General features: G+C 43.7%; 1 protein-coding gene across 2 annotated transcripts in view; it reads left to right on the forward strand.

Annotated features, from left to right (window-relative positions):
* LOC126335141 (solute carrier family 23 member 2) overlaps window positions 1-13,679 on the forward strand; it is a 259,625-nt gene that overhangs the window by 96,246 nt on the left and 149,700 nt on the right. The window lies entirely within an intron of this gene.

Raw genomic sequence — 13,679 nt, forward strand, 5'->3', positions numbered from 1 at the left:
CTCTCCATGCTACTCTATCCTGTGCAAGCTTCTTCATCTCCCAGTACCTACTACAACCTACAACCTTCTGAATCTGTTTAGTGTATTCATCTCTTGCTCTCCCTCTGCTATTTTTACCCTCCACCCTGCCCTCCAATACTAAATCGGTGATCCCTTGGTGCATCAGAATATGCCCTACCAACCGATCCCTTCCTCTAGTCAAGTTTGCCATAAATTTCTCTTCTCTCCAATTCTATTCAATACCTCCTTATTAGTTATGTGATCTACCCATCTAATCTTCAGCATTCTTCTGTAGCACCACATTTAGAAAGCTTCTATTCTCTTCTTGTCTAGGCGCTACAGTCTGGAACCGAGCGACCGCCACGGTCGCAGGTTCGAATCCTGCCTCGGGCATGGATGTGTGTGATGTCCTTAGGTTAGTTAGGTTTAATTAGTTCTAAGTTCTAGACAACTGATGACGTCAGAAGTTAAGTCGCATAGTTCTCAGAGCCATTTGAACCATTTGTACTTGTCTAAACTATTTATCGTCCATGTTTCACTTCCATACACGGCTACACTCCATACAAATACTTTCAGAAACGCCTTCCTGACACTTAAATCTATACTCGATGTTAAAAAATTGCTCTTCTTCAGAAATGCTTTCCTTGCCATTGCCAGTCTACATTTTATATCGTCTCTACTTCGATCATCATCAGTTATTTTGCTTCCCAAATAGCAAAACTCATTTACTACTTCTAGTGACTCATTTCCTAATCTAATTCGCGCAGCATCACCCGATTTAATTCTACTACATTCCATTACACTCGTTTTGCTTTTGTTGATGTTCATCTTATATCCTCCTTAAAGACCATGTCCATTCTGTTCAGCTGCTCTTCCAGGTCCTTTGCTGTCTCTGACAGAATTACAATGTCGTCGGCGAACCTCAAAATTTTTATTTCTTCTCCATAGATTTTAATTCCTACTCCAAATTTTTCTTTTATTTCCCTACTGCTTGCTCAATATACAGATTGAATAACATCGGGGAGAGGCTACAGTCCTGTCTCATTCCCTTCCCAACCACTGCTTCCCTTTCGTACACCTCGACTCTTATAACTGCCATCTGGTTTCTGTACAAATTGTAAATAGCCTTTCGCTCCCCGTATTTTAACCCTACCACCTTCAGAATTTGGAAGTGACTATTCCAGTCAACATTGTCAAAAGCTTTCTCTAAGTCTACAAATGCTAGAAACGTAGGTTTGCCAAACCTTAATGTATTTTCTAAGATAAGTCGTAGGGTCAGTATTGCCTCACTTGCTCCAACATTTCTACGGAATCCAAGCTGATCTTCCCCGAGGTCGGCCTCTGCCAGTTTTTCATTTCGTCTGTAATGAATTCGTGTTAGTATTTTGCAGCAGTGGCCTGTTAAACTGATAGTTCGGTAATTTTCACTTCTTTCAACACCTGCTTTATTTGGGTTTGGAATTATTAATTCTTCTTGAAGTTTGAGGATATTTCGCCTGTCTCATGCATCTTGCTCACTAGAGTTTTGTCAGGACTGGTTCTCCCAAGGCTGTCAGTAGTTCTAATGGAATGTTGTCTGCTCTCGGGGCCTTGTTTCGACTTAGGTCTTTCAGTGCTCTGTTAAACTTTTCACGCAGTATCATACCTCCCATTTCATCTTCATCTACATTCTCTTCCATTTCTTTAATATTGTCCTTAAGACTTGGCAGTGCTAACAAGATTATATTTATCAGCGGCAAAAGTGACGAGGAAAAACCGTCATGATATTATATTAAATTGCGCTTACGTGTATAACAATTTCTTGCAAGGCGTACACATCAGTCTTCACGAATTCTGAGAAATACAACTTGAAATTTCACAAAACCTGTAATTTATTTCACTGTTTACGCGACACTAATTTTCAGTCAGAGGTCTCGTCTGATGCCATAGGATCGCTTCACATGTGTAACGTGCACAAGTTTCTTCGTCTCTGAATATCCACAGGAACCCACATCAACTTCCATCACTTTACTGTACATTAGCCTTGGTATCATACAATTTATAGCCCCAAATTTCCCACGATAACCCAAATGACTATTTTTCGATGACGCAAGATGCGTCCCATCAACCGATATCTTCTTCTAATCAGAATGTGACGTGGATTTCCTGTTTCCTCAGTTCGTTTCAGCACCTCCTCAATAGTTACTTAGTGTACCCATATAATCCTAAGCATTCTTCTGTGGCACTGCATTTCAAAAGCTTCTGTTATGTCACTTTCTGGATTCAAAAATGGTTCAAATGGCTCTGAGCACTATGGGACTTAACTTCTGAAGTCATCAGTCCCCTAGAACTTAGAACTACTTAAACCTAACTAACCTAAGGACATCATACACAACCATGCCCGAGGCAGGATTCGAACCTGCGACCGTAGCAGCAGCGCGGTTCCAGACTGTAGCGCCTAGAACCGCTCGGCCACTTCGGCCGGCCCACTGTCTGGATTGTTTGTCGTTATTTCTGCTAAAATATAATATACACTCTAAGACAAAAAGAAAAAAAAGAGAAAATGATGCGCCTAGAAGGAATTGTCAGAATGTGACGGAAATCAGCAAATGTGATGTACATGTACAGAGAATTGGAAATGATCGAATAGTGTCAGTGGCTGCGAGTTCCCAGGCGGGACGTTCGGCCGCCAAGTGCAAGTCTTACTGAGTGCGACGCCACATTGGGCGACTTGCGCGTTGACAATGGGAATGAAATGATGATGAAGACAGCACAACATCCAGTCCCTGAGCGGAAAAATCTCTCACCACAGCCGGGAATCGATCTCGGGCCCCCGTGCATGGCTTTCCAACGCGCTGACCATTCAGCTAATAGGGCGTACTATGTACAGAGAAATAATCGATTACATTAGAAAAATTGGACCAATTATTCACGAGGGAGAGCTTCACGCCGGTTCAACTCAGTCCCTAATGGGAGGAGTTATTCAGCTTGGCATTCATTGACAAAGTTTTGTTGAATGTCCTTCTGAGGGATATCGTGCCAAATTCCGCCCAACTGGCGCCTGAGTTCATCAAAAACCCGAGATAGTTGGAGTGCCCTGCCCATAAAGTTCCAAACGTTCTCAGTTCTGGAGAGATCCGTTGACCTTGCCGGCCAAGCCAGTGTTTGGCACGAACGAAGACGAACAGTAAAACCCTCGCCGTGTGCGGGAGGGCATTATCTGCCGAAATGTGCGCCCAGGTTGGCTTGCTACGAAGGGCAATAGAACTGGCACAGAATATCGCCCACATACGGCTATGCTGTTAGGATGCCGGGTCCTGGTATGGAAAGGAATGGTACCCCAGTCCAGGACTCCTCGTTGTCGGGCCATACATTGGGCGAAAGTCGACCTCGTATGCCACCACTCTACAGCTTGTCTTAGTGCTTGCCAGCCCTATCTTGGCAGCAAGGTCACCGCATCTCTCCCGAAGTCAGAGCGTTTGGAGCGTTATGTGCAGCGCCCTCCAACCATCTCGCGAGTTTGATGATCTAATGTGCCATGGGACAGACTTTGGTATTCTGTCCCTCAGGAAGACATCCAACAAGTCTATCAGTCAATCCCAAGCCGAATAAGTGCTTGCCTAAATGGCGGAGGTGGACCAACACTTTATTGACTTGCTCAGTCTGTGAAGCTCTTTCTCTTGAATAAATCATCCAGTTTTTCTGTCCGCCCCGATAGCTGAGTGGTCAGCGTGACGGATTGCCGTCCTACGGGCCCGGGTTCGATTCCCGGCTGGTTCGGAGATTTTCTCCGCTTAAGGAGTGGGTGTTGTGCTGTGTTCATCATCATTTCATCCCCATCCGGCGCGCAGGTCGCCTAATGTGGCGCCGAATGTAATAAGACCTGCGCGCAGGCGGCCGGATCTGCCCCGCAAGGGGCCTCCCGGACAATGACACCAAACGCTCATTTCCATTTCATCCAGTTTTCCTAAAATTGTAATCATCTGATTGTCTATACATGTACATCTCATCTACCTCCTTCCGCCCCATTCGGCTAATTACTTCGTGGTTCGTCGTTTCTTTCGAGCATATTTTATTAAAATCTGTATTACATTTTCCTCAACAGAGCTGAATAGCATGGCTTATTCTTTCTCTTAATAACTACTTCCTCCAATCCAGAAAAACAAAAAATAAATATTGTGGAAAAAAACAGCGTCTGCGCGTTCTCATGGAAATCATTCAGAAAAAGATTTCCTGCCTAAGAAATCTACGTTTGATGCTAACAAATATCTTTTTTTTCGAAACGTTGTTCTTACTACTGACAGTTTATTTCGGCCACAGACATTTTGCTGCACAGATAGCGAAACCCATCTACTACTTTTAGTTTCTCGTCTCCTAATCTATGTCCCTCACCCCCGCCTCATTTTATGCTTCCTCTAAACCTGCAAATGCTATGAACGTACGTTGTTTGCCTGTCTTCAGTCTCCTAAGGTAAGTTGTGCAGGCAGTAGTGTCTAGCGTGCTTCTATATTTCCACAGTGTCTTTTAGAATGAGAAAATATGACTTGTGATGATTCGATCCGTGTAAACGGTAGCAGAAAATAACAGAACCAAAGTTTTGGATAGCGCTCCTCCTGTTTCGAACTGCCAAAAAAGCATTCGGATAACCTCTGGTAAACCCAAAGTCTTAGAGCAGCTCTAATTCTCCATCACGATATTCGAATGATCTATGGACAATTGCGGGTTATTTCTGCACTCTCCTCTCTCTCAAGAAGTGAACTCGTCGATTGTCAGATGCGACTATAGGCGCAGTTTAGAACACGTAAGTTTCCTCCTAAACTGATTTACATTACCATGATCAAATAACTCATGCATTGTTTCCCGTGGTTCATTGCATCTTTCAAGCCAACAATGCACACACTCACACGACTAGAAATGTCCAAGATAGGTTCAACGAGAGTATAACAATAACAAAATAAAACGGTTTCCCTGCTGTCTACTGTCACCAGATTTAAATATTATAGATTCTCGTTATTTGTATTTCGGACACTAGAGGCTGTTTCTTTCCGTGACCATATATTTGACATGTCATATATCGTAATAGCCCCAAGAAAGCAACAGAAAATCACCTTCACAAGGAATCTGTTCTTGAAATGCTTGCGAGGATTGTTCGTAATGCTCACTTCCTAACCACAGAAATGACTTTGAATTTAATAGTCTATCGGAGCATATTGGGCACAATTTTTTTCTCTTACAGTTAGTGTCAAAACGCTGCCAGTTAAAGAGAATGACAACACAGCTAAGAGCGGGTGTAAATTATGAAGACTTGTCGTTTCGCATCTTATCACGCGACTGGGATTAGCATACGCATTACGGATACGAACTTAAGCTCTTAAAGAGCGACGGCGCAGCTAATGTGTTAGCATCTTGCGACACACACACAAAAAAGTGGTTCTGAGCACTACGGGACTTAATATCTATGGTCATCAGTCCCCTAGAACTTAGAACTACTTAAACCTAGCTAACCTAAGGACAGCACACAACACCCAGCCATCACGAGGCAGAGAAAATACCTGACCTCGCCGGGAATCGAACCCGGGCGTGGGAAGCGAGAACGCTACCGCACGACCACGAGATGCGGGCGCGGCACAACAGTATAACCGTTAGTCAGGAGTTTTTCAGCACAAAACACTACTGCTATCGGTCTGGATGTTTGGTGTCTTTGTGTGAAACCAAAGCAGAATGAACTGGCATTCTCATGAGACAGGTAACTAACTACAAATTTATTGTTAGACAGAACTTGCTACGGTATTCAGTCCCCGTGGAAAAAAAAGGCTGAAGGTAGAACGAATTATGCACTTTCGGTTAATACACTCCGTAGTACTATAGATAAAGAAACGGTAAATGGAACATATGAAGCTTCAGTCACTCTTATCGGAAGACCTCCAACAAAACCCAAATAAAACCTTGGGATATGTGAAGACTGACAGTGGCTCCAAAGTTAGCCAACAGACATTCATGGAAGAGAAAAGAACTGAAATTGATGCTAACAAAACAGAAATTCTGAACTCTGTTATCAAATGCTCCTTCAAGGAGTACTGTCTCAGTTCGATTCTCGCAACATTACGAAGATAAGTGATTTTCATATTAGTGTCAGAGGCACTGAGAAACAACTGAAATGGCTAAAATTGAACAAAGTTCCGGGACTCGATGTAATCCCCGTCAGATTCTGTGCAGAATTTTCGGCTGGGTTAGCCTCTATTTTAATCGTAATGTACCATCGATCCCTCGAACAAGATGTGTACCTAGCAGTTAGAATAAAGCGTAGAGTAGCACAAAAATTTCGTCCATTATCTTTGACATCTGCCTGCTGTAGAATCCTAAAAAATATTGTCGGGCCAAACGTAAAGAGATACTTGGAACAATATGATCTTCTCCACGTCGACTAGAGTGGATTCCGAATATGTCGATCATGCAAAACTCAATTTACTGAAAGCCATAGATCGAGGCAGTCAAGTAGATGTGTAATTTTTCCCTTCCGAAAAGCTTTTGTCTCGGTAGTATTCAAACGTTTATTAACAAAACTTGTAACTGGACTGAGTAATTGTTGGCAGAGAGGACGCAGCATGTTATGCTGGCTAGAGAATCGTCGACGACGTAGAAGTAATTTCAGGTGTGCCCCAGGAAGTAATCTGTGCTGTCCTCGTTGTATATTAAAGACCTGCGGCACAATTTTAATAATAACCTACGAATCGGTGCAGGTGATACAGCTATATTTAATGAAATACTATCCAAAAAAATCTGCACAGATATCCATTCAGATCTTGATGAAAATTTCGAAGTGGTGCAAAGATTGACAACTTGATTTTCATATTTAGAAATGTAAAACTGTCCTCTCCACAAAATGAGAAAACGTAATAACCTGTGACTATAATACCAACGATCTACAGCTGGACTCAATCAGCGCCTACTAACACCTGACCGTGACAGTCTTTAGGGATATGAAATGGAATGGTCGCAGGCTCAGTAATAGGTAAAGCAGGTGGCAGACTTTGGTTCGTTGGTAAGATACTGGGAAAGTGCAATCAGTCTACAATGAGAATGCTTACAAGACACACTAGTGCGTCCCAAACGGTTCAAATGGCTCTGAGCACTATGTGACTTAACTTATGAGGTCATCAGTCGCCTAGAACTTAGAACTAATTAAACCTAACTAACCTAAGGACATCACACACATCCATGCCCGAGGCAGGATTCGAACCTGCGACAGTAGCGGTCGCTCGGTTCCAGATTGTGCGTCCCATCCTAGAATACTGCTAAAGAGTCATATAAAATAGGACTAATTGGGGACAGTGAACGTAAAGAAAGCCAGCACGAATGTTCACAGGTTTATTTGTCGCTCAGGAGAAACTCAAGGATATTCTGGAAAAACTGAACTGCCAGGTAATTGAAGACAGGCTTAAACTGTCCCGTGATAGCCTACTTATCCCGTGATAGCTTAGTTGCAAAGTTTCTAGGAACGAGCTTTAATCGCGGAATCAAGTAACATACCACAATTCCCTACGTATCACACCCGAAGGTACCACTAAGACAATATCAGACTAATTACAACTCGCACAGGGGCACCTGCGCATTCTTCCCATACTAAATACGCGTATAGAGGGGGAAGAGCACTAATAAGTCGTGCAATGGGAAGTACCCTCTGCGATACACTTGCGACTCAGTGGTTTTTTGCAGAGTATATACTTTAGATATTATAGTTCCAGCTGGCCGCGCTGGCGGAGCGGTTCTAGTCGCTTCAGTCCGGAACCGAGGGACTGCTACGGTCGCAGGTTCGAATCCTGCCTTGGGCATGGATGTGTGTGATTTCCTTAGGTTAGTTAGGTTTAAGTAGTTCTAAGTTCTAGGGGACTGATGACCTCAGAAGTTAAGCCACATAGTGCTCAGAGCCAACCAGGATTTCAAAACGTTCCTTTATGCAATGTTTGCATCTTGAAAGACGTTCTTGTGACATCTCTAAATGAAGTTACTGCATTTAGCCTCGTTGCGGTAGCACGCTCTTTCTTTTCCGCGCTGTTGTCGAAGTGCTGTATCAGTTGTTTTCGAATTCCGTCTCTCTTTGTCTAATAAAATGGCCTCACAGCTTGTTTGTACTTCGGGCTACGCGTTTTCACATTCAGTTACGACTCTGTTGTGTAACCGGCGGACGTATCCCACTTAGTCGTCTCCGTCGGTTCTTAACAAAATTTTATCCCTACCCTTCGTCTGCGCGTCTGACTGCATGCAGTGGTATCGGGCTTGGTTCCCGGCAGGGACGGAGATTTTCTTTGCTCAGAGACTGGGCGTTGTGTTGTCCTCATCATCTTTTCATCATCATCGCCACGCAAGTCGGCCAGCGTGGCGTCACCTGAAAAGATTTGCAATTCGGCGGCCGGATATTCCCAGGTGGAGACTCCCGGCCATCAATGCCCATGCTTACTATTCCTGCTATTACTTACTATTTTATTGTGCAACAGTTCTGTCCTGACAGTGGTGGCCAACTGCAGATAAAGCGGATACTACTGGAGATTTAAATTATATGCCGAGGTAAATCGCTAGCGACAGTCAAATGAATGAAGTGCAAAAGGAGGGAAAATTCTCAGAGCGATGTAGTGGTCAGCGTCAGTACTCTTATTACCCATCAGCTTTCGTGACGACGATATCTGGCGTGTAATTCAGCGTAGAAACACGAATCTGTAGCATCGTTCCCAGGACTACTCTCTGGTTTGAGGCCTAATGGAAAGCTTAACCTATAAATGAAGATGACGATGCAACAATCCCAGCTGTAGATTTTCTCACCTGCGTTATCGTTTGTAAAATTATTGTAGAACTCCATAAATAGGTTAGGCTTCTTCACAGTATTTGTTTGTTTGCAGTTGAGGATATTCAGCCGCCAAATAATTGTTAAAATTCATGGCGAAACCTTCAGATGCCATTAATTTTGCAGAATTTGCTACTACTTTCAGTCAATGACCATTATCAAGCTTAGGTGGCATTAACGGCAGGAAAGTTATGCCACAATTTGAAGAAAAGTATTTTCACTTTTAAGCCCACCATAGCATGCAAAAATTTCTCAGAATAATAACTGTGTACGATGGCAACACATTACTAGCTGTCGATGTGGACTAGCTTCTTGTCGAAAGTTTATCGTACACAGTTATTATTGTGAGAAATATTTTACGTCCTACTGTGGGCTTAAAAGAGCAAATTACTTTTGTTCAAATTATGGTATACCTTTCCTGCCCTCTGTCAGCTAAGCTGACGTTGACAGAAATTAGTGGCGAACTGTGCAAAATAAACGACAGCTGTAGGTTTCATCAGGAATTTTGATAATTCTTCACAGTAAGCAGCTAGTGAAATAGATCAGTAACTACCGCACGTACATACGTGTGATTGTTCTGTAAGAATCCGTACCTTAGTCGGTACAAATGGAAGCCTTATACGATCACTCCGTTGTCCGCCAATTCATCTGTCTGGCTGTCCGGCTGTTAAGATACGTTTTTCCCAAGGCCGGATGGACGTATAAAGTTGAAATTTATATCAAATACTAAAGTATACGGCCTCTTGGGGGTGCAAATAATTTAAGAAGCCAAGTTAACGCGAACAAAAGTTACGGTCATATGTCATTTTGACACTCGCAAACTCACTCATTTAAATCTATAAATGAACTGCATATACACATGTGAGGCCTGGTGGTCCAGCGGTCTGTGTCCGTTCTTTCCTGCCGCTTCAAGGACAAAAAAAGCGTAGTGTGTTGAGCCATCATGTTATAGTGCAGAGATTACGTCGCTATAGGGTTCGACTCATGTTGTATCTAATCATTTTTCTTCACCTTACTGATTTTTTTTTTTAAGTAACTTAGTGAGTCAACGCAATGCCGCTGGGAACGGACATGCGGACAGGAGAATGATCGAGTCGCATTCACGCCCATACTCTTTATTTTCAGTTAAAGTACAAACAAAAAAGCGGCAAGACGCAAGCCTGAAAACGCAGAGGTCACAGAATCGTATCTAGGTCGGACCATGGGTCTTTCAGTCTTCGTTTTAACCTAGCCTTCGCCTCTCAACCATATGAGGCGTCCCCAGAGACAACACGTGGTTCGGATTCCACGTTAAACTGTAGGTCCCCTTCCCCCAGATGGATAACTGAAGTAGGTCAGGGACAGGCAAGTCGCAGAAGTGGCGTCCAATAGAGCAAAACGAAACAATCGTTACCTGTGTATATAACTAAGTGTGTACGGAACTGTCAGAGCGCGATTCCTGTTCACACTTGTCCAATTCTTCCTTTTTTTAACGTTAAAAGTACTCCCCCATATACTTTGTAATAAGGTATGTGCCGTGTAGGGAGTAGTAGCCGTAGAGCAATACAACACTCACATTAAGTACATTCATACACATTCATGCTTGTTACAAGGTAAGAGAAAATGATAATACACTAGTAACTGCAGAAACATCAATGGTAGTGTCGCAGAATTATCGCACATATCAAGAGTAATAATAATCTACATAGTACTAGTTACAGAAATATTGTTGAAAACTTAAATGAATAACAGCGAAATCTTAAGTTCCGATTCGAATATATTACAATGAGGTCACAAAAGTCAGACCGACACGCTAATATCGTGTTGAACTTGGCGTAGCACGGAGTTACCAAGTCGTCGGAAGACCCCTGCAGAGGTATTAAGCTGTGCTATCTCTATAACCATCCATAATTGCGAAAATGTTGCCGCTGTAGGTGTTCTGCAAGAACTGACCTTTCGAGTATGTCCCGTAAATATTCGATGGGATTCATGTCGGGCGATCCCGGTGGCCAACTCATTCGCTCTGATTGTCCAGAATGTTTTTCAATCAAATCGCGAATAATTATGCCCATATAAATTCCGTCGCCTCCACATGAACCATGGACCTTGCCGTTGGTGGGGAGGCTTGCGTGCCTCAGCGATACAGATAGCCGTACCGTAGGTGCAACCACAGCGGAGGGGTATCTGTTGAAAGGCCAGACAAACGTGTGGTTCCTGAAGAGTGGCAGCAGCCTTTTCAGTAGTTGCACGGGCAACAGTCTGGATGATAGACTGATATGGCCTTGTAACATTAACCAAAACGGCCTTGCTGTGCTGACACTGCGAACGGCTGAAAGGAAGGGGAAATTACAGCCGTAATTTTTCCCGAGGGCATGCAGCTTTACTGTATGGTTAAATGATGATGGCGTCCTTTTGGGTAAAATATTCCGGAGGTAAAATAGTTCCCCATTCGGATCTCCGGGAAGGGTCTACTCAGGAGGACGTTGTTATCAGGAGAGAGGATATAAAATGTAGACTGGCAATGGCAAGGAAAGTGGTCTGAAGAAGAGAAATTTGTTAACATCGAGTATAGGTTTGAGGGTCAGGAAGTCGTTTCTGAAAGAATTTGTATGGAGTGTAGCCATGTATGATAGTGAAACGTGGACGATAAGTAATTTAGACAAGAAGAGAACAGAAGCTGTCGAAATGTGGTGCTACAGAAGAATGCTGAAGATTAGAGGGGTAGATCACATAACTAAAGAAGAGGTATTGAATAGAACTGGAGAGAAGAGAAATTTGTGGCACAACTTGACTAAAAGAAGGGATCGGTTGGCAAGGTATATTTTGAGGTATCAAAGAATTACCCATTTAGTACTGCAGGACAGCGTGGAGGGTAAAAATCGTAGAGGGAGACCAAGAGATGAATACACTAAACAGTTTCAGAATGATGTAGATTGCAGTAGGAAGTCCATGAATGGTTACAAATGGTCTCCAAGTAGCCGAACATAAGCATTTCCAGTTAATGATAGGTTCAGTTGGATCAGAGGACCCAGTCAGTTTTGCACAAAATCAGCCCACACCATTATGGATCTACCATCAGCTTACACAGCGCCTTGTTCACATCTTGGTTCCATGGCTTCGTGGGGTCCGCACTACACTCGAACCTTATTGTCAGCTCTCACCAATTGAAATCGGGAACTCATCTGTCCAGACCACGGTTTTCCAGTCGTTTATAGTCCAACTGATATGGTGACAAGCCCAGGAAAGGTGCAGTAGACGATGTCGTGCTGTTAGCAAAGGCACCCGCTTCGGTCGTCTTCTGCCAAATGCCAGATTTCGCCGCAGTGTCCTAACGGATACATTCGTCGTACGTCCAACATTGATCTCTGCTGCTATTTTACGCTTGTCTGCTAGCACTGACAACTCTACAGAAACTCTGCTGATCTCGGTCGTCAAGTGAAAGCATTCGGCCACCTGTTGTCAGTGGTACGAGGTAATGCCTGAAATTTAGTATTCTCGTCACACTCTTCACACTGTGGATCTCGGAATATTGAATTCCCTAACGATTTCCGAATGGAATGTCCCATGCTTCACCTCTCATTCCTGGTTCAAAGTCTGTTAATTCCCGCCGTGTGGCCATAATCACGTCGGGAATCTTTTCATGTGAATCGACTAAGTACAAATAACAGCTCCGCCAATGTACTGCCCTTTTATATCTTGTGTACACGATACTACCGCCATCTGTATTTGAGCTCATGGCTATCCCATGACTTTTTCCACCTCAGTGTTTAATGCCACGATCAATTTGGGCGTCGATGGTGCCGCCGTGTTTATTGCCGAAATCTTTCGTGAGGTTAGTACAGGTTCCAAATGCATTATAATTTTGGTGAGCATGAGCGTCAAAGATGAGGCAAACGATGTAATGGAATGCTCATATGACTACCGGCTGTGGGAGCTGTAGGGGCAGAAAACTGCAGTGCTAAAGTTCCTCATTTGCTATGTTTTTGGAGGGTGATTTATGGTTTCCTAATATCCATTCGTGGTCTCAAGCGACAAGACAGGGGTAGAAACGCTAGTGAGAATGTCCTAGATGTCTTATCCGAAAGGTCAGTTAAGAGTTAGGCAACCAACTCGTACAGGGGGTAGACACAAATATGGAACACCAAAATCATATCCATTACGATGACTAATACTAAAAAGCACTAAGTCTTCAGGCCATGAGTGGTCTACCAGGACCATCCGAACGCCGTGTCATCCTCACTGGAGGATGCGGATAGGAGGGCGTGGGGTCAGCACAGAACTCTGCCGGTCGTTATGATGGTATTCTTGACCGAAGCCGCTACTTTTCGATCGAGTAGCTCCTCAATTGGCATCACGAGGCTGAGTGCACCCCGAAAAATGCCAACAGCGCATGGCGGCCTGGATGGTCACCCTTCCAAGTGCCGACCACGCCCGACAGCGCCCGACAGCGCTTAACTTCGGTGATCTCGCGGGAACCAGTGTACCCACTGCGGCAAGGCCGTTGCTCACGATTACTAATACAGTGTAGGAAAACTGTTGATATTCAAAACACTTTCCACTTGTCTCGAAGTGCATAAATACAGATTCTTTACGATTTCCACGAGAATCTTATACCACTCTTCCTGTCGAATAGTGGCAAGTTAGGTAACGATGATGGAGGTGAGTAGCAATAACGCACACTACTCTCCAAAGTGTACCACAAAACAGAGATCTGGTGACTGTTGTCACCGAGGGAGGTGTGACAGTTCATCCTCATGGTCACAAAACCAGTAATGGACGAGGCAAGATGTGTGAACAGGGACCCAGTCGCCTTGGAACACAGCATCACCTGTTAGGGAACAAACATTGTATCATGGAATGGACCTGATTGGCCAAATTGCCC

The sequence above is a fragment of the Schistocerca gregaria genome, chromosome 2, assembly GCF_023897955.1.
Source record: "Schistocerca gregaria isolate iqSchGreg1 chromosome 2, iqSchGreg1.2, whole genome shotgun sequence".
Classification (NCBI taxonomy): Eukaryota; Metazoa; Arthropoda; class Insecta; order Orthoptera; family Acrididae; genus Schistocerca; species Schistocerca gregaria.